The sequence below is a fragment of the Hesperophylax consimilis genome, chromosome 13, assembly GCF_061612785.1.
Source record: "Hesperophylax consimilis isolate HC1 chromosome 13, BYU_Hcon_1.0, whole genome shotgun sequence".
NCBI classification, from domain to species: Eukaryota; Metazoa; Arthropoda; class Insecta; order Trichoptera; family Limnephilidae; genus Hesperophylax; species Hesperophylax consimilis.
The window spans coordinates 36,490,925-36,518,900 of record NC_142848.1 but is presented as its reverse complement, the minus strand read 5'-3'; the positions used below and the strand labels follow the sequence as shown (position 1 = coordinate 36,518,900).

The 27,976-nt window shown below is 34.2% G+C and overlaps 1 protein-coding gene and 1 non-coding gene across 2 annotated transcripts in view; one reads left to right on the top strand and one right to left on the bottom strand.

Moving 5' to 3' along the window:
* The window catches only part of Dh44-R2 (Diuretic hormone 44 receptor 2), a 573,525-nt gene that overhangs the window by 436,545 nt on the left and 109,004 nt on the right, over window positions 1–27,976 (bottom strand). The gene's annotated exons all lie outside the window — the stretch shown is intronic.
* On the top strand, window positions 22,308–22,380 carry TRNAF-GAA (transfer RNA phenylalanine (anticodon GAA)). The gene has a single exon. It is a non-coding gene; the product is annotated as a tRNA-Phe (tRNA).

The following is a 27,976-nucleotide window of genomic DNA, read 5'->3' as shown; positions in this document are numbered from 1 at the left end:
TTTATTTGATCATTTTGTGGCCATAAATTACAGCAGAATTGACAAAAGCCGTGTTCAAGATGCCATAGAATACAGTCATTGACCATCTATTATTTTTGCGGCTGCACCACATTGAGGAGCACATTTGATCAAATTTATCTACTCCTCCTTTTGTTTGGTTCTAGAAATGAATCATGTCTGGTTTGCCACTTGAATTATTAATTATCGCATTTTCATCACAAGATAAAAGGTAAACCATATTTGCAGGTGGTTTGTACGATAGAAGTGTCACAGGGCCATCAAAACAAAACGTAGAATTGCCAACAGGTCGAGATCTCGAGTTCTTCAATCTTCGTGAATTTCCCGCTTATTTGATTGAATAGTGCCCAGTAGATTTAATTTGTAATTTGAGCTGGTCCTCGAGAGGTGCGGACTTCATTCATAGCTGAAGTTCTGTGAGATGATTGACCCCTATGTGTTGACCAAACATCCCGCGTCCATTCTTACCGCGAAGAGTATTTCCAGGAACACGATAATTTTGCCCTGAGTTGGCAGATTGCAAAGCATGAGCAGCATCAAATGCTAGGTCAGCTTTTGAAATTTTGAGTCGGCTTCTTCAGTGGGAGCAGATTCTTGTAAAGGGAAAGCCTTTTCAGTTACATAGTTATTCTCATCTTCGCTTTGAATGTCGTCCAAACTGGCTGTCCTGTCTTCAGGAGCTGATTCTCCCAGAGAAAGACTATCTTCTTAGTCTAAGATTTTCAAAATATCGTTACTGTTTAATATACTAGACCATGACATATTGTTATCTGAAACAATGCCAAAATAAACATAAAATGGATGAAAAATTAACGAAAGTAAAAACATATAATCTTAGTTAAAAGTTACACAAAGCCTAAACATACGCCTCGCAGGCGTACTATACCTCAAAAACTCAAAAATGGCTGGAGTTACCTTAGTGATACAGATACCATCGGCGAGCTCCTGTCGGCCACTAAGTTGGTTAAAGAGCACGAGGCGCTAACTTCAACCGTTAAAAAGAGAAATTGAATTTAAGATTGTGTGTACGCCTCGCAGGCGTAGATAAGGCTTCTAGGGTTAAAGAAGTATAATGTCCCAAAGCAAGACTTTTGTGCTTTGTGAATTGGCCCTTGGATATCCGCTCCACTCCCAAGAGCTTTTACCTTAAGTGCGCTGGCAGTTGTCGTTTACATTTGTAATAAACACGATGCTAAATAAATACATTTTCCTTTATCTATGATGTCCTTCAGAATATTAAACCATCGATTTTTCTCCCGACTAATTTTATTATTAACACGAATACGGGCCCTATTTTTTACATTTGCTCCACACAGGAGGCCCTGAGGAAAAAACATCCCTCAGGGCCTATGTTATTTTTGGGGATGGTATGTGCAGGGTATTTTTATGGAAAGTAAGGAGAGGAAATTCTGGGAAGGAAAAAGGTGTAAGTGGTGGCTAGGTATCTGGGGGTCAATGTATCCAGGAATAACGGACGAATGAATCCATCCCTCCCACTGCTGTGCAAGGCGATATGTATCAGTCTCTCCCGATTCGGCCCGCCACGCAGTAGGAACCCCATGAAGCCGGCCACCCCTGTGTCATGAAACATGGCGAACCATCTGCGGTTACCTATGGCAAATGGTTATCCAATAAATGGTTCCCAGGGCTAAGGTATTTGAGTTTTGCAAGAATTTTTGAGTGACTACTTTAAATAACATGTAATCACTGGCACACTTGACGTAGGTATAATATAATTGGTAACCGGATAAATCATCACAATGATAATTCATCACATCTTTAAAAAGTTATATAAAAAGTCATGGAAAGTTATGAAACAAAAACTTTATTAACTGGGTTATGTAGGTTAGGTTAGGTTAGGTTAAAAAAAATTCATCGTTTCTAATGACTTTTTATCACTTTTTAAAAGTGTGTTGAATTTTCACTGTGTTGAGTTATCATGGAACCATAAATTAATTATATATTACTATAACGCAGGCGCAGACTCACGGGAGAGTTATTGAGGCGCTGTTGCCTATGTGTTCTACGAATATCATGCGAGAAGCAGTACACAGGGACCGGAATCGTTCGGCGTTGTAGCTTTGGATGTCAAATTCGACTAATCGGAGATAAAAAAAAGTGGAACCATTTTTTTCACTTCGTGTCTCATCTAAATATAATAGAGCGATGGGTTTAGTCAGAATATCTGACAAATCAGTTTGAAAATGGCAATTAAAATAATTGTCTGTTCAAAATATTATATACAACTACCTACTTTATCGCGCACTCTCAAAACAATACTTTCTCGCTCGTGCGCACTCTCAAAACAGTACTATACGTTTTTAAAATGAAGCCTAAATTGGCGTTCAAAAAAGTGTGGTTCCATTTGAAAATCGTCGGTACCTACGCAATTCAATATTTTTTCTTGAACTGTCCCGACATTAATATTTTATTGGATGAATATGCTAATATGGGAACACCATGGGAAATCATTACTTGGGTGATGTTGACATATTCAATACCAACTTGGCAAGTTTTGTGGATCATTTAAAACATTTATTTCAACAATACTCCTAAACACACCATGTAAACCTACAAATAGCTGTAATTTTCTGTTTTTATTTCTTGTGTTTGTATGACTTGTTGCATAGCTTTTATCAAATGTAATTTTTTTCTTATTTTTTATGTTTCAAAGTATCTGTCGAATTAAAATTATACTACCAACCATGTTAAAGCCCTCTGGGCGTAAAAAAAAAAAATAAAATAAAATAAATAAATATAGATAGGAAACTAACTAATAATTATTTCATTGATAAAGGTAGTTTCGGACTAATTTTAATCCACCAACACCAAATTACCTTTCACATATCACCGGTATCCGAATAATTCATTTACGTCCGTTCACAAATGCTCAAAATAGCTATCTCTCTATATTTATTGCTTTGGTCGTGGCAGCTTCTGGCATTTGGTCCATTAATATCGTGGGGCATGCAGATTACATATATTTTGTTGCTTTATTTCCCGTCAGGGATGGGCAAGTTGTCACAGCAACCTAAATCCTCATCTCCCAGAATATAGCGTAAAAGTCCGGCGTTTAATAAATTACAAAAAAATGTTTTATTTCGATTCGTTTTTCAAATCCACGGTTTTGATTAAATCAATATTACAAGACACGAGCAATATTTTAACTAAATTAAAGTTTTTTTTTTATTTCATTGTGGTCGGGAAAACAAAACTTTTTGATGTAAAACATCTTTTGGCGCGACTAAGGGGGGGGGGGGGTAAAACCGACTCTTGCATAGCAAGCGTGGCAAGACGGGGCGACACTTCTTTCAGCTAGCCTCGTGACTTGTCGGCTCTTTTAGCCCGGCCGCCAAAACTCTGTGCCGCAATTTTTTCTTCTATTCTCACTGAATTGGCAATGGATCTAATCTTAATGATAATGAATTTATAATATATATAATATATTTCTTTGCTTATATTTCAATGATAATAAAAGAATATTCTTATAATCAAAAATATAAAAACTTGTTTGCTTTCATTTTCAATTCCTTGAATAAAAAATCAATTTCGATGATTCGCATCTGCAAAGAGTCCTTTGACGATTTTATATATCAGTTCCCCATACAAATAACAGCTTCGCCGGGCAAAAATGGCTACTGTTTTTAAATATGTTTTTTCTCGTTTTAAAGTATCTTCTTTGGCCGCCTGCAAAGTTATTTTTTAAAACTGTATAAATAATATATTTTCTCTGTGTGGATGACCAGGTAATTCCAATGATTATTCCGATATGCATACTGGTATGTTTATTAGACCGAATACAAGGTTTGCGGAACTTCTTTACTTGTTAACTTTGGTATGTGTGAGTACTCGACCTACCTACTCTGATGCAATGTATACTTTCTATAGACCATTCAGTGTTGCCAGAGTCAACGTCTGTTATTATCCTAGACATATTACATATTTATAAGTACGTACGTACCTATGATTGATACACACACGTCATAAATTTGATATAAGCATCAAATTGTAATCAACTGTTCAAAATTCGAACATTCAAAAATTCGGTTGGTTTACCCTTTTTGTAAAATGTAATTAATTACCGGTAGGTACCTATTAGGTGATTGGAACTGGTAGGTACCGGCGAATATATATATTTTTTTAAATTTCTGTCTAATTTATTTTAACTTACATACATTATTATATTTTCTTTTGATTAATACGGCTCCTATATTCCAGCTTAAATCTATCAATTGGTGCAGATTTTGTAGTTTCCGGCGGCGTATTAAAATATTGCGTTTCTTTGTATAAGCTGTTTGGTGTACTGGCTTTGTTATTTTTTGATAGCTTAATTTCTTTACACGTTATTGTGTTTTGTCTATGAATGCTAATATAATGATTTATTTTAAATAATAGAAACCCACAGTACAATTGTTACAGTGATAAAACAATTTACGGATATTATATACTCCATATTTTTTGCGTATGATAATTTTCCTTGTAATGTCTTGTGTGCATACTCAGTAATTACCAAGTGACATTTGTAGTGTATAGGTATGGGTGTGTGTGAATATTATACACATTGAACAGTTTATATTATTGACATGGTGTTACGTTTAAATTTGGGCAACGGGTCTAAAAAAATTCAATGTTGAAGTTTAAACAAATATTATTGAAAGAATTAAGTGCATGGTTAATTATCGAATAAGATGTTGCATTTGTTTTGATGTTAAGCGTGTGGAATAGCACCATATGTCGTGTAAGTCTCAAAGGTATGTTAACACTAATAAAGGAGAGTAGTTCGGTTAAATCAGCTACTACTCGCCTTTGCTGCAAAGTTCAAAATGTACGTTCAAAGTTATTGTTGAAATTAGAGGTAAGATGTTTTATAAACTTGTTTATAATAATTTCTTTATAGCCATAAAAAGTAAATATTGTGGATTCATTCATTAATCCATTACTTATGACTAATGCGAAATTTAACACAACAATTGTACGCGAATTTCTGAAAACTTTGCTTACACGTATCACAAAACCAATAATTTTTTACGACCTTTTAACGATTGAGTCAATGTGCTTATTAAATATAAGTTTGCCATCAAGGAAAACACCAAGGTCTTTACATTCCGTTTTAGTTATGACAGGTTCATTGTTGAGTTAATAAAAGTAATTAATTACATGTTTATTTCTGGTGAATGTCATAATTTTGAATAATTAAAAGTATTTCGGTAATAGGTTGCTCATTATTTTATGTACAAATATCACCTCGTTCAATGCAAGCATATGTTTCGCTGTAAACCAATTTAGTGCCTTTAACATTTTAGTTACTTTTGAAAATAGATTTCCTCCAACAAATATTTTCATTGCTCTATTATGATACTCAAGAATTTGATATAATGCGAGGGTAAATATTCAAATGAAATATCAAATCTAACTGTAAATTTAGTTAATTATAAAATGGTCCTGGTAAAAACATACGGTTAGTTGGTAAATAAGTACTACAATGGTTAGTCTATACTGGTAAATGAAAGCACTTTTAATTTCTTTACATATATTCAATGTCAGTTTTATTGAATTTATTGCTATTATTATGACACTATGACATCCGATAAACATTGAATCGGCCATAGGCCACACGGGTACCGTTTAATGCGAATTTTATTAAATTGGGTAGGTAATGGTCGTTTTGTATAAAGACTGATATTATTAAAAAATTTAAATAAATTATCAGGTTGCTAAAATATTACCAAAAACCTTAACCCCACACTGGAGGCCTTGAGGAAAATAATTTATCTCAGGGCTTATGTTATCTTTGGAAAGGAAGGAGAGGATATTCTGGCAAGGTAACAGGTAATAGGGTTGGGTAGAAATAAAGGGATCAGTATGTCGAGGAGAGAAGGACATACGAATATACCGATGCGATGGGTCGAAAGACCAGTCAAAGGGTCATAAGTTCTCCCCAAACTAGCCTCTCTCGATCTGGCACACCACGCAGCTGATGGGCAGGCGCATCCTGAACACACTTCACACTATAAACCCGGACACCCCTGTTAAATCAACAAACGTAGCGAACCACTTGCTTATTCTACTTCGACGGTTGTTTCAAGTGCTCAGGTTTGAAAGTAGGACATTACATTATTAAAAAGTAGGAAATTACAATGTTATTTTCTAGCTTATTCGCGCCCAAAAATACTTAGCTTTCTCATATACGATGCAGAGCGAAGATATACAAAGTCTTGTGTTTTTGGTTTGAAAATTTGATTTGAAAGAAAAAACATCTTTGTCTTTGCTATCATCGAGCAATTTTTTGATAAACATGGAAAAAATAAAGTATCAGTCCTTGTTCCGTCACGCCATTTGCTTTGACAGGCCGTGTGCTAACCAATCGTATCGTCAGAATTTAAACTGTGTAGTTTAAGTTCGCACACGTCAGCTAAAACCACGGAGAGCCGTGAGCCGAACCAGTCGCACAAAAACCGTTCGTCCTGTCAAAACACCATCGCCGGTTTTTCTTATCGGAATAATCATAATACGTATTTTTTATCGCAATTTAATTTAAATAACGAGTGATAACGAACCACAATCCCGTTCCAGTGCTGACAGATGAGGCTTATGCAGATTTCACCGGTAAGTTGATTGTGAAGTAACGATACGCATTGTGTTTTCGCATCGCCTGTCACAACCCATGTTCGTTCTTCGAACAGTCCTACAAAAAATGGTTTGAAGTGTATAATCCGTTATTCAAGAACTTCTTTTCAGGAATAGTTTTATTGTAAAATATGGAAAAAAAATATTTGATAATATTGTTTTTTGTGCCTGAACTTCAGAAAATATAATAAAATGTGCATTTAAATTTTTTTTTTTTCATAATTCAAAACTCATCGCCATCTGAATAAGAAGTGTTGTAATTTCTCCCGATTCCTATTGATTAAAAAACTTTTATTTACAATAACACTGTAAAAATTTAGTGGAATTTTGGATTGCTGCCGGGGTAATTTAAATGTGCTTTACTTATATATTTATAATTTTGAAAGTTTTTAAATAGTTAAATTTTAAACTCCAATATGAAAATTTTAACAAATACAATTGCCTATTGAAACATTTTTACTTACAACAGCCATAATTATGAAAAAATTCTACGTTTAGAAAACACATAACTTTTTATGTACGGAATAAATAAGAAAACTATCACATCACTTTTTATGCCCCTTATACGATAAAAAAATATATAATAATTTTTTATCTTTCAACTGTCAATCGCCAATTTGTAATCATGCATTTAGACCTTTTTTATTTTATCCCATCAGGTTTAAGTAGGGCCCAAGGTGCAAAAAAATTATTCCTTTTTTTGAACCACAAAAAATCATTTTATACAAAAAGATATAAAAAATATTTTATAATGTAGGGACGCATCGGTCAGAGTTGTCCTTCAAAGCATATAATGGAATATTTTTATGGCTAGTATTATCCTTCCGAGGTTTTAGGGGTTAAAATAGATAAATATATAACTATATATATATATAGATAGATATATATTGTTTTAATAGTAGCAGTAAGTAACTAATACAATTTAACATTGTTCAGTCTGAATCCTTTGTAAGGACTCCTCCGTTAACGCGTCCTTGCTGTCGTATTTTCAATGGCGATGGCTTTATTGGTTGAGAATGGCAATACCAATAAATCTGCTGTCGTCGTTTCCATTCTGTTCCTGAGCCGGCTTATATCCTGTCACTGGCATCTTCACTCTAATAGGATCTACTTCATACCATATCCTGGTGCAGCGAGCTAGATACGATTTATTATGGAAAATTCGTAGAATATGGATGTACAAGGACGTTTTTTTTGTGAATACCGCTTAACTGTTTTTTTTTCAAAACATTAGAAAAAAAAAAAAACATTGTAACAAAGAAAAAAATAAATAACATGACAAAAGATAAGTGCTTCAATGAGTGCTTTATAAATTTAAAAAAACTTATCATGCTAATTAAAATTTAAAATTATTAAATTATGAAAATGAAAACAACAATATAGAAAATTTAGAATATCAATCAAGAACTCGATCAGCAATAATAATATCTACCGTTATGAACTAATGAGAATATGGCATTCCCAATTGAAGTACTTTAAACATTGCTTTAAAAATTATCACAATATATCTTAACTTTAAAATATTTCATTTTATAATTTTATTATACATGTCTAACTAATATCCGTGTCTAACTTAACTTCACTCTGTAAACTATCATCTTCAAATTTCACCTTGGAACTTGTCATTTTAAACTTTAAGCTTCACTTTGAAAATTATCAAACTTTAAAATACACGAGTAGAATATAAAAGCTATATGGTGACCGGATAAATCATCACAATGATAATTCATCACATCTTTAAAAGTTATATAAAGTCATGGAAAGTGATGAAACAAAAACTTTATTAACTGGGTTAAGTAGAGGTTAGGTTAGGTTAAGTTTTTTTTTTTTTTTTTTAATATTTCTGGCTTTCACCCTTCAAGGGTGTTCTTGGCCATCATTTAAAATTATTGAGAAATGAAAGGTGAATTTAAATATTAATATTATTTAAATAGGCAAATTTCAAAATTATAATGAAAATTGGAGTCGAGTTCAGACTTAGAAGAGATGAGATGTTGAATGGAGGGGAGGCAATTTTAGATAAGGCTTGATAGAAGAGAGGATATTTGTTTAGAGAGGGACAACCAAAAAATATGTGATCTAAAGTTCCCACTTCTAAACCACAGAATGTACAATCTGGGGAGTCAACAACGTGAATTTTAAAAAGATGGGAAGGAACGGAACAATGTCCGATCCTCATTCGAATGAGTGAAGAAATTTCTTTTTTGGAAAAATGAGGGAATTGCTGAAACCACGGTTTTGATGGAATAGTCCTTTGTATTGAGGCATAGCAGGCTCCCTTGGATTGACTAGCAATGTGCCAATACTTTGTCCAAACATTGCGGGATCTATCTTTGATGATGGAAAAAATGTCAGATAGGGGAATGTGGTTTACGAGGGTAACAACAGGGTTGGACGCTCCTTGTTTTGCCAAGGCATCCGCAATATCATTACCCATGATACCAACATGTCCAGGAATCCAAATCAGAGTTACAGTTTTACCAGAGCTTTGAATGGAGGCTATCATCTCTCGAATAAGGCATACAAAGTGATCATCAGGATGAAGAAGAGGACTGGATTTAAGTATTTGGAGGGAACTGAGAGAGTCAGAGAGAACGAGGGAATGTTCAAAATTATTTTTAATTATATATTTGAGAGATACTATTATTGCAATGCACTCGGCTGAAAATATTGAAAATTGATTTGAAATTGAATGAAATATTCTGTCATTAGAATTATTGTGGAAAACGTTAATACCTATACCACAGTTAGGAGAGTCGGGAGATTTGGATCCATCAGTAAATAAAAGAGAAAAGTTGGGCCATTTAGATGAAATAATGTCATTGAACATATTATTGACAGTTCGGGCCGGGAGATTGGAATGACTTTTAAGGATTCCGATCCCTTCTATTATTGTTGGGGATAGGGTGACGTGACTATATTTTAATTTGTATAAGGGAAGTAGATCATTTTGGATGATGTGAAGCTCTGAGAGAGACTTAAAATTTTTACAGATGTCAGGAAGAGGTTTAGTTGAAGCTCTGATTGTATATGAATGGGTTGAGTCAATGAACAACGAGACGCTGGGGATAACCTGATGACATTTAGAATTTAAACATTTAAGAACAAATTTGTCAGCAAATAGTTGACGCCTTAAATAAAGAGGAGGATCAGAACATTCTACTTGAAGGGAATCGATGGGTGACGATTGCATCGCTCCAGTTATAATTCGCAAAGATTTAGATTGAATTTTGTCTAATTTATTAAGTACATTTTTTGAGGCAGTACTAAAAAGTGAGCAGGCATAGTCTAGATGGCTTCGAATAAGTGCGTTGTAAAGCAACTTAATGCAAGTAGGGTGAGCAGCCCACCAAACGCCAGATAATGATCTGATGAAATTTAATTTTTTTTCGCATTTATTAACTAAATTATTAATATGGGAAGACCATTTAAGTTTCCTATCAAATGTTACTCCCAAAAAATTTACTTCAGAAGCGTTGGGGATTGGAGAATTTTTAAATAAAATTTGAACGGGGGGGGGTTTTATGGCGGTTTGAGAAGGTGACACACTGAGTCTTTTGGATTGAAAGTTCAAGACCATTTAACGTGAGCCATGTAAAAAGGGCATTCATGGCTTCGTTAAGATATTTGACGGCGAGAGGGATGATTTTGGATGATAAGAAGAAAGCTATGTCATCTGCGAACTCAATAACTTTTACTTGTGGGGGAATAGCGACATGCATATCATATGTGTATATATTATACAGTAAGGGGGACAAAACATCGCCTTGTGTTAAACCCTTCCAAATAGACCTACTTTGAGGAAAAATATCTGGAAGTTCAATGAAAATTTTTCTAACTAGAAATAGATTAATAATAGATTGGACAAACATGGGGGGAAGGCCAAGGCCTAGAAGTTTTTTTTTCAAGATTGGGATGGAAACATTGTCAAAGGCGCCTTCTATATCTATAAAGACGGCAAGACAAACTTCCTGTTTAGAAATTGATAAATTAATATCAGTACTGATGATGGCAAGGTTATCTTGAGTGGATTTTTTTTTCCTTAATCCAAATTGAGATGGAGAGAGAAGCTGTTTACTCTCGACAAAAAATTCTAATCGGTTTTTAATTAATTTTTCATAAAGTTTACTGATGGTGGATGAAAGAGCGATTGGCCTGTAGTTGGATCCAGAATTTGGTGATTTGTTTGTTTTTAAAATAGGGATGATTATTTGACAACTCCAGTCATCAGGCATTATACCAGTCTGGAAGATTTTATTTAAGATGCTTAAAGAAGTGGTTTAGAAAATTATCATTACTATTTTTGATTATGCTGTAAGGTATACCATCTCTGCCTGGAGATGAGTCCTTGACTGTTGATAAACAATTTTTTAGCTCAATTAAGGTGAACTGAGAGTCTAGCCAATGATTAGACATAGGAGTATTATAGATGGGCGTTATTTCATCTAAGTTAGGTACAGAAGGGGGGGAAATTTTGTACAAAAATTCATCGATCCATTTAGAATGAGACGCTCGAGGAGATGGTGAACTGAAAGAGGATCTAAATCTTCGGATCATAGACCAAACTTCCGAAATTGGAGTGTTCGGAGATACTGAACTGCAGAAGTTGTACCACCCGGATCTTTTTTTTGACCTCAATACCCTTTTGGCATTGGATTCAGAGTTTTTGTATATAAGATAGTTCTCCATAGTCATATTTTAACGATAGGAAAGAGATTTAGCTTTCCGAATTCTTACTACTTTGGAGCATTCCTCATCCCACCAGGGAGTTGGAGGGAGTTTTTTGAGAGATTTAGTTTTAGGGGGAGGATTTGATTTATTTATTGCAGTTATGAGCATTAATTTGAAGTTATTATAATCATCTTTGACGGAAAATATATCGGTGGCGGGTGAATTTAATAGGAACTTGTCCATATGAGAGTTAAATTCATCCCATTTGGTGTGTTTCGTTTTAATTTTTGTCGAAATATGAGACTTGTCTGATTGGAAAGAAGTTTGATAAGTAATGGTGATCGGGAAATGATCACTGGAGCAAGGGTCGGGGGACACCACCCACGAGGAGAGAGAAGCCAGACTAGTAGAACATATCGATAGATCCACTGCACTGGGGTTTGTACTGGGGCGTGAGATCCTAGTAGGAGATCCGTCATTCAAAAGGAAAAGGTTGGATTGATCTAGGAAATCCATCACACTTCGACCATCTCGGTCGGAGAAAGCAAAACCCCAGACGGGGGAATGGGCATTAAAATCGCCTAATATAAAGACAGGAGGGCTTAGTTGACTTACAATTTGCAACCAAGTTTGTTTATTGAAGTGGGCTGTTGGGGAAAGATAGACTGAAATAAAGGATGTGTCCTTTATTTTAGCTGCAACCATTTGGAAGTCAGCATTGGGGGGTTTGATATTATTTATTGGGGAAAATGATATGGATTTTTTAATAAAAAGGGCAGCACCGCCGCCCGAACCTTCCGGGCGGTCGTCGCGGAGACAGGAATACCCTCCCACATTAAAGTGGGTGGATGGAGTAAACCAAGTCTCCGAGATAGCAGCCAAAGAAATAATGTTGGAATTTAATAGGTTAAGGAGATCAGATTTGTTATAAAAAGCATTTCGGCTATTCCACTGAAGTATTCTGACATCCTGAAGAGTCATTTTGAATAAAAAAATTTAATGTGGAAATAATAGTAGCAGCGTTGGACGGTAGATTAGTTTGAGAAGAAATAAGGTCAATTAGAAGCATAATAAGAGTTTGGATAAATGAAGAATTGTCTTGGGAGAGTTTTTCAGAAAGTTTAAGAGAGTTCATTGAGGACGGATTATAATTATTTGCACACCCATTTGTGGCATTTGAAAGAGGTGAATCATTGGGATTTAAGAGCAGTGAGTTGTGTTGTTGCTGATCGTATCCAGGAGCCGGTTTAGAGATAGCGTTTTTGTATGTTAATTTAGTTGAACGAGAAGAAGTTGTTGTAGTGGAGGGAAGAGGGTTGGATGAGGAGTAGCTGGATAAAGCCTCAGCAAATGATTTTTTGACAGGCGGGAATAGTTAAGAAGCCTGCAGAAAAGACAAGTTCTGAGAGGCCATAGAAATTTCAATATTTTTTTGGCGAGATTGTTCTGGGCAAGATGTGTTGATAGCTGTATGTGAGCCTGAGCAGTTAAAACATTTAGGTGTGGAGGAAGAAGGACATTGGTCAGCTGCGTGGTTTTCTCCACATTTAAAACATCTGGGTTGAGATCTGCATGCAGCTTTGGTATGACCAAAACGGCAGCAATTGAAGCATTGAGTGGTGGGATAAGTATACATTTCAACTGGTAATGAGTTGAAGAATAAATATATATGGGAGGGAAGAGATTGACCTTCAAAGGTGATAACGACAGATTGGGAGGGTTTCTAAGAAATTATACCCTCAGAGGAGTCCTTGTAATTTAGCCTCCTGGCTTTTATGGGATTGCCAATGTGTTGGGGGGTTGAAAATGAAGACAGAATTTCTTCGATGGACAGGTCGGTCGAGATACCTCTGACCAGGCCCATGCGAGTGACATTGAAAGTAGGGATATATGCCTTAAACTTCAAATTAGATGAAATGAAGATATTTTTGATGAAACTGTTGGCAGCTGACCCTGAGAGGAATTCGACGGAGATTCGGAAGCGACCCTCGGCTTTTACACCTCCAGGCTTGATTGAAAGATTCTTGCTATTTAATAGGAATTTGCCAAATTCAAGAGGGTGGATGGTTTTTCCTTGCTCAGTTTTTTGGGCGTATACTATGAATGGGCCACGGGAATGAGGAGAATAAAAGTTTGTTGGAGGAAGTTGAGAAAGTGCTGGTGGGGACTGTGAAGTCGAAGGCGAGTCAAGTTTTATTGGGGAAGAAGGAGTAAATTTCCTTTTTTTGGTAGAAGTCAAAATGACAGAATCACTGTCAGAAATTTCTACATTTTCCCCGTCTGGGGGGTCCGGAGAGGGATCTGGGGGCTTTGTAGGGGGTCTAGGAGGGAAATCTTCCTTCATTATTGACAACAGTAAACAACTACAATAATAGTATGAAAAATGACAGAAGTAAAAAATTTTATAAATATCTGGAAATCAGCAGCGAAAAGTGACTCTTGGAAGATCAGAAGGGAGAAGAAACCTCAAGGCACAATACACTACACTTTTTTTTGGCCAGAAAACAAAATAGAATGGTAAAAAATTAATTTTAGATAGAGCAAAACAAAACAACTGGTGACAGCCAAATGTTATTGTTGCAAAAAAAAAAAGAAAAAAGTTGGGTTAAGTTATGTTAAAAAAAAAAAAAAAAATTTCATCGTATCTAATTAGATACTGTATATCACTTTTTAAAAGGAATGATTTTCAAATCGGTTGTTGAATTTTCACTGTTTTGAGTTATCATAGAACGTTGCAAATATACTTATAATAACATGATTAATAAAATGTAATTGCGCACGCTGGGATTTTAACCCGCAACCTCCGGATTACCCGGATTTGGTCGGTTATATGAATAATGTTTGGCTCATTTCGAATGGATATTTGTTTGTGATAAATCATGTTAAAGGTGTTTTGATATATTGATTTGATATATCAAAAAATAACCTGTGTATAGTATATTTGCAGAGTGGAAGATAATCTCAGTATCGCCCTGGTGTAAGACCACCATCTTTCTAGGTAGGGAAGTTAAAATTTGTGAATGTATGTATTTTTGGACAACAAATCTGAAAAATATTTTTTTCTTTAAAAATGACACCTATCGGGTCCAAAACTATTTTATATTTCAAGCTGGAACTAACAATAAACATTCACAAAATTTAATTGAAATCGGTTAGGCGGTTTCGAAGATTAGCGTGTACTCTTATATTAAGATTTGCGGCACGTTCCAGAGTGGAAGATACTCTAAGGACGGGTTGTTTCGGAGAATCTGAACAATTCATCAAATTTCAACGTTCATTTTCAAGTTCTGTGAAAGATTTTTTCAAGTTCTGTTCTTATTTCAGTTTTGTCAAGCAACTAGCCTACAATGATATAAAAACAGAACTTGAAAAAATCTTTCACAGAACTTGAAAATGAACGTTGAAATTTGATGAATTGTTCAAATTCTCCGAAACAACCCGTCCTAAGTATCGCCCTGAGTGTAAGACCAACATCATTGTAAACAAGACCACCAATGAATATAATAATAACAATTCTTTCATAAATGCTCATACTATGTGTCTAACCCTTATCTACCGATATATTTTGGAGCTGGAACATGATTTGTAGATGGAATATCTTTATATTGTATGTTGGAACAAATTCAGAATAACAAGGTATTTTTGGGGAAACCGATTTTTTGTTTATTTGCTGGCCTTGGAGCTGAAATATCATTTATGATTGCAAATAATGACATCATCATATTTGTCGTGTTCGGTTAAACCATAAAAATTTTACTTACTTATCCACGCTAAACATATTTATACTATTACATCCCATGCTTACTCAAAACAATTAAACACGTATAACCAATTAAATGCACTAACCATAGTGTAATTACTATGACTTAATCTATGTCTAGCAGAATGCTACTGTCCACCCGTCAACAAACAATAGAAAATTACATACCTACCTATGCGATGAAGTGATTAATGAATAAGAACCTTGTATTCTATGACACATTTTATTATATCTATGATACTATTTGTTATATCCAGATATAGTTCGGTTCTATAGATTAGAGTCTATGAGGAAGACACATGATCAAGTGAATCAGATACTCGAGCCATGTCAAGAGTCAAAATAATAGAAGAGCCTGTATGAGACGGTGCATGAATGTGAATGAGGCAAGAAGCGTGTGCAAAAACTGAGTTGTTTGGTGGTCCGTTCTCTCCGCTTACCCCTCGGGGAAAATGGCGTGATGGTTAATTAGTTAGATAAAAAGATTTTTTCTGAGATTCTCGGTCGAGTCGGTCAAGATCTGCTTGCAGACGCAAACAGCAGTCAGGGGGAGCTTATATATAGAAGAGTATATCTTCATGTCATAAGCAAATAGTAAAATTAGTAGTAAAAAAATGCTTAGTATCATTTATATAGATAAAGAAAAGCAAGGGATCCAAAGTAGATCCCTGAGGCACACCGGAATTGATGATTTTCCAGATGGAGGTAAATCGCACCATCCTGCCATCCCACAGCCGTTAATCAGTTTAAAAAAAACTAACTCGGCCATTATTTTATGGAACCGAATTTTCGACACTGCTTACCGACTGCAAGAAACGCCTAGAACCCTAACAAAAATTATATTAAATTTATTTTCAAAATTATAAATACCCATGTGGAATCTTCCCTCTTGAGCTTACTAAAAATCAATATCAAACACCGTCTACTAAAAACATCTGAAAACTTTCCATATTCCTTTAGAAAGATCCAACATACATAACATCGAGTAAAATAAAAATAAAAATATTGATGGGACTTAAATTTAATGAGAATTAAAATTTTTATGAGATTTAAAGAAAATATTAAAATTTTATTTTGAAAGATCGTGTTTTTGTGGTATAAGAAAGCATAGGAATTATTGTTCAGTGTCAAATCAATTATAGTGATTTTAAAATTGGATTTCAATCAATTTCAATCATTATTTTATGAATTAAACATAAATAGTCACATCACACAATAAAATTGCCTTAAATTATTTGACGAAATAAATGTATTAAGTTTGTTATTCAATATGATTGATATGTCTAGGTGACGACCTCCATGGTCTAAGGCAGTGGTCGGCAAAGTGCGGTTCCGGAGCCGCATGCGGCTCTTTGGCTCCTTGAATGAGGCTCTGGCACAAATATCCACGGGCAGCAGGTATCAGCAGGTTTCAGGAGTTTAGGAGTTTAACAGCAGAGCGACCTTAGTTGGCATTCGTCAAAAATCCTCTTAGTGCTACGATAACTGAGTTGAAATTTTTTCCTTCTGGCATTGACATTAGTAACTTTTAAATACAATTGCAGGATTTAAAAAACAAGGACATATGGAGCTCTAAATATCACGTTTTTGCATTGATTTGGAAATATTGGAGAAGAACAAATGTGATCTTAGTTTACAACACAATGGTCTGTTTGAAAGACCTGGAGAAGGAAAAATTTGATCATTTTCAACGCCAAGAATAGTATTCCTGACTCTTACGATCAGCTGAAAAAACTCGCGTTTGCTGTTCTTTCCCTTTTTGGTTCTACATATTCATGCAAACAATCTTATTCAAGCATGAACTTTATTAAGAGTAAACTGAGAGGTCGTCTTATTGATGAAAATCTGGAATCATGCCTAAAATTAAAAACAACTATGTACATACAAACCTGACTTGCTGAATCTTTCCAAGGAGATGCAATGACATTGTTCGCATTAAGTGTTTGTTAGTCATTGTCATGATTTAAATTTATGCATACCTTAGTTTCATATTATTGTTTATCAACGAATAAATCTGTATTAAGTGTGATTTGTGAAATCAAGTTTTATTCAGTGTACCCGTAATTTAATGAATGTCTAAAATTATAATATAGGTTTACTAAAATTAAAACGGATTTGGCTCTGAGAATTTTTGTTTAATCGTTTTCATGTACATATTTGGCTCTTTGGCCAATAAGTTTGCCGACCACTGGTCTAAGGTAAGGCTCCCAACTATCAATTTGAAGGATGCGGGTTCAAATCCCGGCATGCACAAATAAATTTTATTTGAATAATTTGTGTTATTCACAAATCACTAAAAAAATATATATATATATATATTTGTTTTTTTTTATATATATATAAAAAAAATAATATAATATATATATATATATTATACTTGCGGCACGTTCCAGATTCGAAGAAACTGTCTGTATAGCCCAGGTTTAAGACCACCATTCAGAATTTTGAAATGACTTTGGCCGTGTTTGGTGACCAGATCTGAATAGTCTGGTACTTCCTCATCTACCTCTTCTCTATCTCCTTACCAACCCCACTACTTTTAGCCTCACAATTCGCCCCAATAACATATTTGTAGCTGTTGGTGCGAAAGGGACAAATTCTTCAAAAAAATACCAGAAAATAATAGATTCTTGTATTCTTTAGAATTAAAAAATGTACGGAAAACTTTAAATTAAAATTTTAAGAAATATTAAAAATAATAAAAAACACTTCTGTAAAATTTTAATTCTTATTTAAATTCTTAATTAAATTAATTAAAAATTAAACTAACAAAGTTTTGTTATAAATAAAAAAGAAAGCAGAAATAAAAATCTTCCACTAAATGTCCACTGAAGTGGAATAAACACATTCCCGGAGGACAATAGGTACCATAAATGCATTTTGATTTCAAGTACAAAATATGGAATTCACATAAAATAAATAACCTTTATTGTAAAGGAATAAATTTATCTTGGTGAAAACGTTGCTACCATTTTAAAGTAGGTGTATATATTCCATTTGCAGCCAAAAATATGTATCTTTTTATGGAATAAGCAAACAATGATACAGAACTACAAGCAGCTAACAGTGTTGCCCGGAGCACCGCCGGCACCGGGTGCAGGGTGGCGGTTAGGAGGAAAGGGGTAGTTTCCCAGACATAGCAACCCTACGTATTACAATACTATCACTGGAGAGATAAACCCATAGACATAATACAGGGTGCGTCAAAACAGAACACAACATAACAGTGCAGTTTAGAAGGGCTTTGAAAAAAAATGGCTCAACTTACAGAAATGGGGTTTATTTCATTTTATTTGTTGCATCATGCTATTTTAGGCATCAAATCCTGAAGATGACATCAGACTGATGATGGCCTCTAGAAAAAAATACATTGATGAAGGCGATTTATGAAGTTTTCATCTCGACTGGTATTACGGCGATTTCTTCCGTAATTCGATCCTCGAGTTCTTCCAAGGTATGAGGCCGATGTTACAATACATTTTCCTTCTAACAGCCCCACACAAAGAAGTCAACATACGGTAGAACCCCTCGGGTCAGGTAGTGCTTTACGACGGCTCAACGACTTTTAGGTCACGAAACATTCATTTTTGACAACGACTTTTAGGTCACGAAAGCCGTTGATTCACGTTGTGCTGTATCTGGTACAAACTGACACGTTCTCACTTTAATAAACTCTAACTTCTTTTGTATTCTGGTCAGTCTTATGAGTTAAACAGTTTTAGAATGAGAGGAACACGAAGCTTTCTCTTTGCATTTAAAAAATTACGATTAGGTGTATATTATGTTCAACAAATTTAAAATAAATTAAATTGTTGACAAATTTTGTAAGTAAATTAATGTTGTAATTATATTGCCTAGATCCGAAGGGTTTAACCAATGTATTACCTCAGGCGATAGAAGAGGGATCATTTATCTCGCTTTCGTGCCGTCTCTCTCGTACAACACATCAGTCGTACGTTCATTACAGATAATTAGTATTGTAGAAGTTTTCTTTTATATAGGTGTAGATCACACATCATACTATGAATTATTTGTTCAGTGATTGCTACTTACTACTCTTGTATTACGGCACAGAACAACTGTAAGAGATGTTTTGATTGTCTAATTGAACCTAGTAGCCCGCGGCTACTAGGTTGTTTACATATTAAATTAAAGCCACATCGTGCACGACCATTTCATTCTAAAGTAAAATTTTACTTTGTGTCTGAACTATGATGGGATTGCACTGCTCTTTTCAGGTAGAAGTTTTCATTTTCAGCGATTGGATTTTAAATATTATTATTAAAGTAATTGCATATTGTTGTAACGCCCAAGAGCACTAGAAACTATGGAATCCCCCTTTGAGAAATCTAGGAAGACTAAAGGAAATAGGAAAAAATAGGGGTCTCTTGTAAGGTTGGAAGTACCCTGCTAAAGAGAGCTGACACTTGACATTTTCAATATTTTAAATAACCCATAACAATTTAAGTACTTTTTATTGGCGCATGTCCGTTTTCTAACACGCTACAAATAGGTGATTAATCCAGACGGCGACTAGGGCCATTAGGATCATTATTTGATGATACTTGGTATAAAGAACAGTATATAAACAGAATATTCTATTATCATTTGGAATTAAATTGATATTGACTAAACATATTAATAAAATCCTATTGACGAGGAAACCAAATGATATTTTTTTACGGTAAACTAAAGAGTTAAGACGTCTATTGTGTAATTCTCTAACAATTTGCAAGAGTATTACAATATATTTAAAAAGTCAACTTTTGAGTTTTCGAAGTGAACTTGACTAAAACGTATGCAATAGTGCCACGTGACGTTACACGAGACACGACACGATACAGTACAATTTATAATTGGAATGGCAGTGCTGTAGTACTACCGCGCACGCACCGTGCTTTACAATCAAAATTTTGACGGTTTATATCATCGGCACTATTCGATATTTTCCAAAAAGTTGATCCCTAAGCTCAGCATGCTTTAATTAATATGATAAATTAGTAAAAAAACGTGAAATTTTATTGTAAGAGACAATATCATAGGTTTTAAAACTCTCCAAAAAAAGTCTGTTTCAAAATAAGCCAGGTTAAGTTACAAGTCATAGGGCAAATCATTTTAAAAAGCGCATGTTTGAATGTATTTATGGTCACTCTTCGTGATTCAAATTCATTCGAATAGTTTGGAATACGCTAACGCCCGTAGTCCCTTCTTACCTTGCCGTAGTTCTATGATACACAACACAACTACGAAAGCAAGACTATCTTTAAAATTATTACACTGTTTGTACTACGCTTTTTATAACATATTTCTTCCTCGTAATGATAACACAGAAGGTATGACATCAAATTCTAAGATCATATTACAACATTTGTTACACACATTTCTACAATTCACGATATTCGAACGAAAAAAATGTCCAAATTAAATGACGTTTCGTGTCCTTGTTCCATATTAATAATTATTTCCAAGAAAAGTTTCCATTTCCTTGTGAATGGACCCTTTTGCGTTTAATGATGCTTGTAGTTGAAGCACCTGTTGAGTTTTGCTTTGAGGCCCGCCGAACCGACGCCGATCCCTCGTAAAAGAGCACTAATATATGATATTACAAAAATTTGCCGAAGCGCTGCAATAAGGCGGGAGCCCTTATCATTGTATATATTATGAAGGAGGAAAAACGTTAAAAAAATCGATAAGCCTACTATAATTGGTACATAATATCTTAGTAGAATAATAATATATTTATTTAACTTTTTTAATTGTGATTTTTTTCCTCCAGTGATCGACCAAAGTATTTGATAATCAGAAAAGTGTATTTGCAATAAGTAATAAAAATTTACTAATATCGGTTGTGGGTCTGTTTGTGAGTAATTTTAACTCTGGTTCAATGAACTCGGATTTTCAATGTAAGTATCATATAAATTGGAACCCATTTTGTCAGAGAAGCAATTAAGTACCTACATATAAAAAAAATTTTTCAAGAAATATTTTTAATTTTATTCTACCATTATATTATTTGAAAAGTGTTTTTATTTCGTTTAAATTTCTTAGGGTTAATCTTGAAGAGAAAAGTCAGATTTCGTGATTTTCACGAGTCATTTTCAAGAAAGATTTATTTATTGAATAACCGAAATAACTAACATAAATACAGTGATTTCTACGCTAGTAAGATTCATATTGTTGAGAGTGTCAGTTGTTAACAGTAACTAAATATCTTATTACATGCAGAATAACTGACAAAGGATGTTATTTTTTGCTTAATGGCCAATTTCGTTTTATATTGAGCCATTCAAATATGTTAGATATTTTTCCTAGGGAATATTGGATAATTCCATTTAATATCTTTTGTGTGATCGGGAACTTTTATGGGTTCACTTAAAACTTAATTGAGAATAAGGGTCATCTTCTTGGTGATATCTAATGGCGATTAAGCATGGGTCCTATCAACTGACCCATAATAATCCATAATCCGACACGTCTTTTACTAGTCATAACTACTTCTTTTTACCCATAATACTCGTAGGAACTATCTACAGGTATAATTACTCGTTACTTTGTGAATTATAGAGTTAAAATTTGTTATTAGCAAGTTAATTTTACTATCATTTACTTTAGATAGTACACTTGGTGTATACATACGTACATATCTATATATGTAGCGTACGTGATAAAATGATAAATATCTACAATATAGTACATTGCGTGTTATGAAAATTGAAAATAACGAAGTCGTCTTCTTCAACGAAATTTCATTTTTTATTTATTATTTTTTTGGTAAACTAATGTTTAAGACAAGATTTTTTATGCATAGCACAAAGGGCAACAATTATTTTACAAGCAATAATTATTCGCCTGAAACACTCATCCACATTGAAAAATCTCCTAATAAAAGATACATGACGCCAACGGGACTCGAACCCGTGTCCCTTCGATTTCCGGTCGACAGCTATTACCACTGAGCTATGGCGGCTTATCTCTTATCCGCGAAATAATTCAATATATACTAGTGTTTCATTCAACATATCAAATAATAATTAATATTTGACAAGTTCTAGTATTTCACTTAAAAATGTAGACAATTTGTCTCGACGCCATCTAGTGAGAGAGTTAGCACTTACAATGCCTTTCTCATATAAAATAGAGTTGGTTATTTTCAGGTGAAAAAAATGTAACAAGCAGTAATTGTTGTATGAAACACTAGTATATATTGAATTATTTCGCGGATAAGAGATAAGCCGCCATAGCTCAGTGGTCAGAGCTGTCGACCGAAAATCGAATGGACACGGGTTCGAGTCCCGTTGGCGTCATGCATCTTTTATCAGGAGATTTTTCAATGTGGATGAGTGATTCAGGCGAATAATTATTGCTTGTAAAATAATTGTTTCATTTTTTATATATAACAAGTATTTTTATATATTAAGGGTTTCCCCAAAAAACCCCTCTCGATCTGGCACGCCTCACAGCTGACGGGCAGGGACATCCTGAACACACCTCACCTCAGGAACCCGAACACCCCTTCTAACAAGTTAAGTGTATACCCGTTTCTTATCTAATCTAGAACTTAAATGGCCTAATATACTCGTATTTCATTTTCTTTGACTTGTTGTACTATTACATTTTATACTTTACTTTCAGTTGTTGTTCTTTTACATTTTTTTTTTTTTTTAATATCAACGGTATAAATATACCATAAACTGTATAAATATACCATAAATTTTATACTTGTTACCTTACACTTTTCTTAAGGTTGTTGTACTATTAAATTTTATACTTTTCTTTCAGTTGTTGTACTTTTCCATTTATCCTTGTTACTTTATATCTTTCGAGTACGAAAGTCGATGACGTCCGTACGAGCTCTAGCTGGGACGTAATAATACTAGCAGATAAATATCCGCTTCATCAAGGTTTTGCTGCTATGCCCTGCATGCGGCTTTTGATGGCTTTCGTCCTTTTAGTAAAGTTCCCTGATAGTAGAGTTTTTCCACTTTATATGTAGGTACAACAGATATCAATCAAATGTGTGCAAAAATTTGCGTTTCACATACCTGGTACCTACTAATTTTTCTATCCAAATAAAAACATTTTTGAAAGCCTACGTAATAATATGTACTGATCACAATTTTAAATTAATTGGACGAATGGAAAAAGTAACAAACTCCCATTAATTTAGACAAAATCCCATTAATTTTATCTCCCCCCCCCCCCCAACCTCCGAAATAGCAATTTTTAACAAAATTGGTTTGCGGACGCACAGCTCAAATGTTTGAATATATAAAAGCCAAAAGGAACCGATTACAAAAATAACCGGTTGCTTGGAAAAATAATATCCGGCGATCCAGTGGTAGCAAAGTCAAAGGGACAAAAAAATCTTGACAGGAGAGTAGATATAGAAAATTATTGAAAGACGTGTATGTGAAACTGTATGTGAAGTTTGTAAAAAGTTGGGTGAGTTTTTGAAAATAACAGAGGCCACACTGTACTGAAAGAGTACTGTACTGTAGAGGAACTGTACCGTCATTAAGATAATAATATAGATGTAAAATATATTTAATACTTTTATGTTACAAAAGTTGTAATATTGTTACATTGGTGGATTACTGTATTAGTAAGTACTGTAAGTACAGTATTAGTAATATAAGTAATACATTAGTAATATTGTTATACAAGTGTATACGTGATATTGAGGATATATTCAGTGCAATCATGGTGAGTGACAGACACCCAAATTATCACCCTGGTAAGCAATTTTAGCATAAGAACATAAATGTGATATTGATACGTAAGTACATTAAGGTTACACTGTTACACTAAAAGGTACATTATGAATGTGATATTGTTACGTAAGTACATTGATGTAATATTGAGGATATATTCATGACAATAGTAGAGTGAGTTATAGACACTACTCAAATTATCACACTGCTAAGAAATTGTTACATAAGAACATTACTGTGATATTGTTTTATCAGTCTATTCATATGACATTGTCATATAAGGACATTCATCTGATATTGTTACATTAGTACATCAATGTTATATTGTTACATTAATAACTACATAGTCAAACATTCGGAATCTAAACGATTTTGCTTGAAATTGATTTACCCTTGATTTGAGATTTTCACGGTCAAAAGTATTGTAGTGATTTATTTTTTGGGTATTATGCCATGTTACGCTATCTTCTACATCTTTAGCTAACGTTTCGGACAGCTTTACAGTGTCCATCATCACATTTACACATCTTCCTGATAACAACACGGTATATATTGGGATATTAATCCCAAAAAAATCACTATAATTGATTTACCCTTGATTTGAGATTTTCACGGTCAAAAGTATTGTAGTGATTTATTTTTTGGGTATTATGCCATGTTACGCTATCTTCTACATCTTTAGCTAACGTTTCGGACAGCTTTACAGTGTCCATCATCACATTTACACATCTTCCTGATAACAACACGGTATATATTGGGATATTAATCCCAAAAAAATCACTATAATTGATTTACCCTTGTTTAGTGACCATATATGAATATCCCTCACGTCATGGTATCACTAGTTACATCACCTACGAAAAATAAGGTACATTTCTGATCTACTATATCAGTATTACAAATAATTCATATTATCAGTTAATTTGGCTCACTCGGTTTCATGTCCTTTATTTATTTATCAGCTTGCTGTTAAATCATGCTTTAATTTTTTTGTGAACTTTTTGATAGCTAACTAGGTATATTCTGTTTTTAAAATTCCATGGAAAAGTCCGGCTGAGCGTAAAATAAAATAAAATAAAATTTCAGAAACTTACTGCCTGAAAATGCGAAAGACTGCATTACGAATGACATACAAAACAAATTAAAGAAACGTAAAGAAATTTGTGTTTTGTTCCCATTATTCCTCAGTAAAAGGTCTTTCAGAACGAGTAAATAATGATTGCCCCATTTCCAAGTCTGAATTTTCGTTTTCCCTTCTAAGCCATGTTCTCGGGAAATATGAGCAAGTATTTGAAAACAAAACCCATGTAACATAGACTTTCATAGCTTGCAAACAGTGGAGGCTAGTTATCTTTCTCTTGATCCAGCTTTGGTGCAATAGTGTAAATATTCATTCATTCATATTAAGTAAAGTTTTGTTTTCGGCTACAGAAATAAGATAGTGTTATGTCAGCTTCCCTGATCCCCAAAAATATCCACCAGCCTCCGAGAGCTGTGCAGATTTGGTAGAACACAGGTATATAAGACTTCCGTCAATTTTAAAAAAGCAAAAAATAAAATAGTATAATATTATGTATTATGGGTACATAAGTACTTTATTAAATTATTATTATAATATAAGAGGCCAAATAATTACTTTTTTTGTATTATTTGATAATTTATAATAAAGAAAGCAAAACATTCCCGTATTTTGATTATCGTGAAAATATTATATAAATATTATATAAAATTTTTAATTAAAATTAAAAATTTAATTTAATTATATAAATTTTTAACCACTACATATTTATTGAGATATTTGAAATACATGGTTTTCCAATAAGAGGTATTATTTTGAATGACCCGCTATTTCGGTAGATGTTACTTTTGAAACTGTCATTTTTTGACATTTGACAAGTAGAAACTACGTCATTAATAAAAATGGAACGATACACGCTTCAACAACGCATTGAAATTATTATAATTCACTTGATTGAATCAAATGCAAATCATCTTGAGTGATGAGGCCCATTTCCACCTCGGTGGCTTCGTCAACAAGCAAAATTGTCGCATCTGGGGCTCGGAAAACCCAAGAGTTATTGTTGAAAAGCCTCTCTATCCTCAACGTGTGACTGTTTGGTGCGGTTTATGGTCCGGCGGAGTCATTGGACCTTAATTTTTCGAAAATGAGGCTGGAGCAACAGTTACGGTGAATGGATTGCGCTATTGAGAGATGATTAATGAATGAATTTTATAGCCGGAATTGGATGACATTGATCTGAACAACGTTTATTTTCAACAAGACGGCGCTACGTGCCACATAAGCAACGAAACCATTGATCTTTTACGATTTATTATCAAAATAACACCTCTTTTTGGAAAACCCTGTATTATTAAGATGTTGCTTGTGCAATGACGGAGGACATAGTTAACCGGGGAATTAAACCCAAGACGCTTGGGTGGAAACCCGACGCATTTTCTACTTAGCAACTAACCGGCCCTACTATAAAACGGAAGAATGGTATCAGTTGTTGAAAATATAATTTTTTTGAGTTTATGGAAGAAATTAGAATTTTTTTCTTTCATTCTATTGCGAAAACGCATTATTCTAGGGTACTATATTACAAAGTAGTCCATAAACAAATAATGCCTGATTGAACACGTTCCTTATCGGCAGAATACAAATATCCCGGCTTAAATCTTTCGCTTTCTTTTGGAAAAAAACATCTGTACTGAAATAAATCCAGATTTCTATGATTGATGATTATGCAGTAGATTCTGACAGTGTAATATTACTAGTACAGGAAATTAACCCCAGTGTAATTTTGTCATAGAAAAATATATGTATGTGAGTATAAAAGCCACATTTTGAGAAATTAATTTTCTCTTGTATCACGGATTGCGCAACACTTGTAGATGATTTTTTATTCTATCACGGATTGCGCAATACTCGTAGAGGAATTTTTATTGTATCATGGATTGCGCAATACTCGTAGAGGAATTTTTATTGTATCATGGATTGCGCAATACTCGTAGAGGAATTTTTATTGTATCAAGGATTGCGCAATACTCGTAGAGGAATTTTTATTGTATCATGGATTGCGCAATACTCGTAGAGGAATTTTTCCGCTGCTGTGGAGGGCCATTAAGTCACCGAAAAATCTTTATTTCATGGCAATCATAATTGTGACCTGACTTTTTTATGTGAATACCGCACAAGAGTCCCAACTGCTCCCGACCGTCTGGAGCCAGTGAGACTATGGCATTCCTAAACGGGGTATGTTATAAGGCTGAAGGTAGTGGGAAGGGTAAGTAGACGTGGAAAAGGAAGTCGGGAGAGTACCTGGCTATTCAGATTTGGTCACTAAACACGACTAAACCCATTTTAAGCAACGTTTTAATTATTATTATTACAGTCTAACACCGCGGGGCGATACGAAGAGTATCTTCCACCTTTTAACATGCCGAAAGTATTCAATATAATATTTTAATGAATAACGCACGCACGCCGGAATTTGAACCCGCGACTTTTCTAGTTGCGAATAATTTATAGTCAAGAGCCTTACCCCTCGACCACGGAGGCTGTAAGATGGGAGGTGACAATCCATTTAATGCATATTAATATGAACTGACAAGATTATTCAGGAGAGAAAATTTAACAACTTCTTGAATTTTCTGTAAATTCCATCCACATTAATTAACAAAAACTCTCATAAAATTCACTCGTTATGGTTTTTTATCGCAGCGTAATTAACGTAGGCACGATGAACAAGGTGGCTAGAAAGTAACTTCACTTTAACATATTCTCTTCGCTTTTCCAAGGTTGATGTTATTCGGTATGATTTGAGATTTTCACGACCAAAGTGTTATATTGATTTGTTTTGGGGGTATTATGCCGTATTACGCCACCTCCTTCATTAGCCAACGTTTCGGACAGCATTGCAGTGTCCATCATCACACATCTGCCTGAAATCACTATAATTGACATTATTCAACTATTCCCGCGGATTGTATAAATTCAAATATTTCAATTAAATTTTATTTTAATTTTGAACATCAGCATTACATTGTTGTAACCTAAAAAGCCAAGAGATTTTTTTTTCATTTAAACAAGTCGTATTTGCCTCAGTTCCGCATTTCCTGGAAAAAGGGTCTAGATCCAAATGGAAAGCCTCGTAGGTAAATGTAAATATCTAATTCGGTTTCCAAA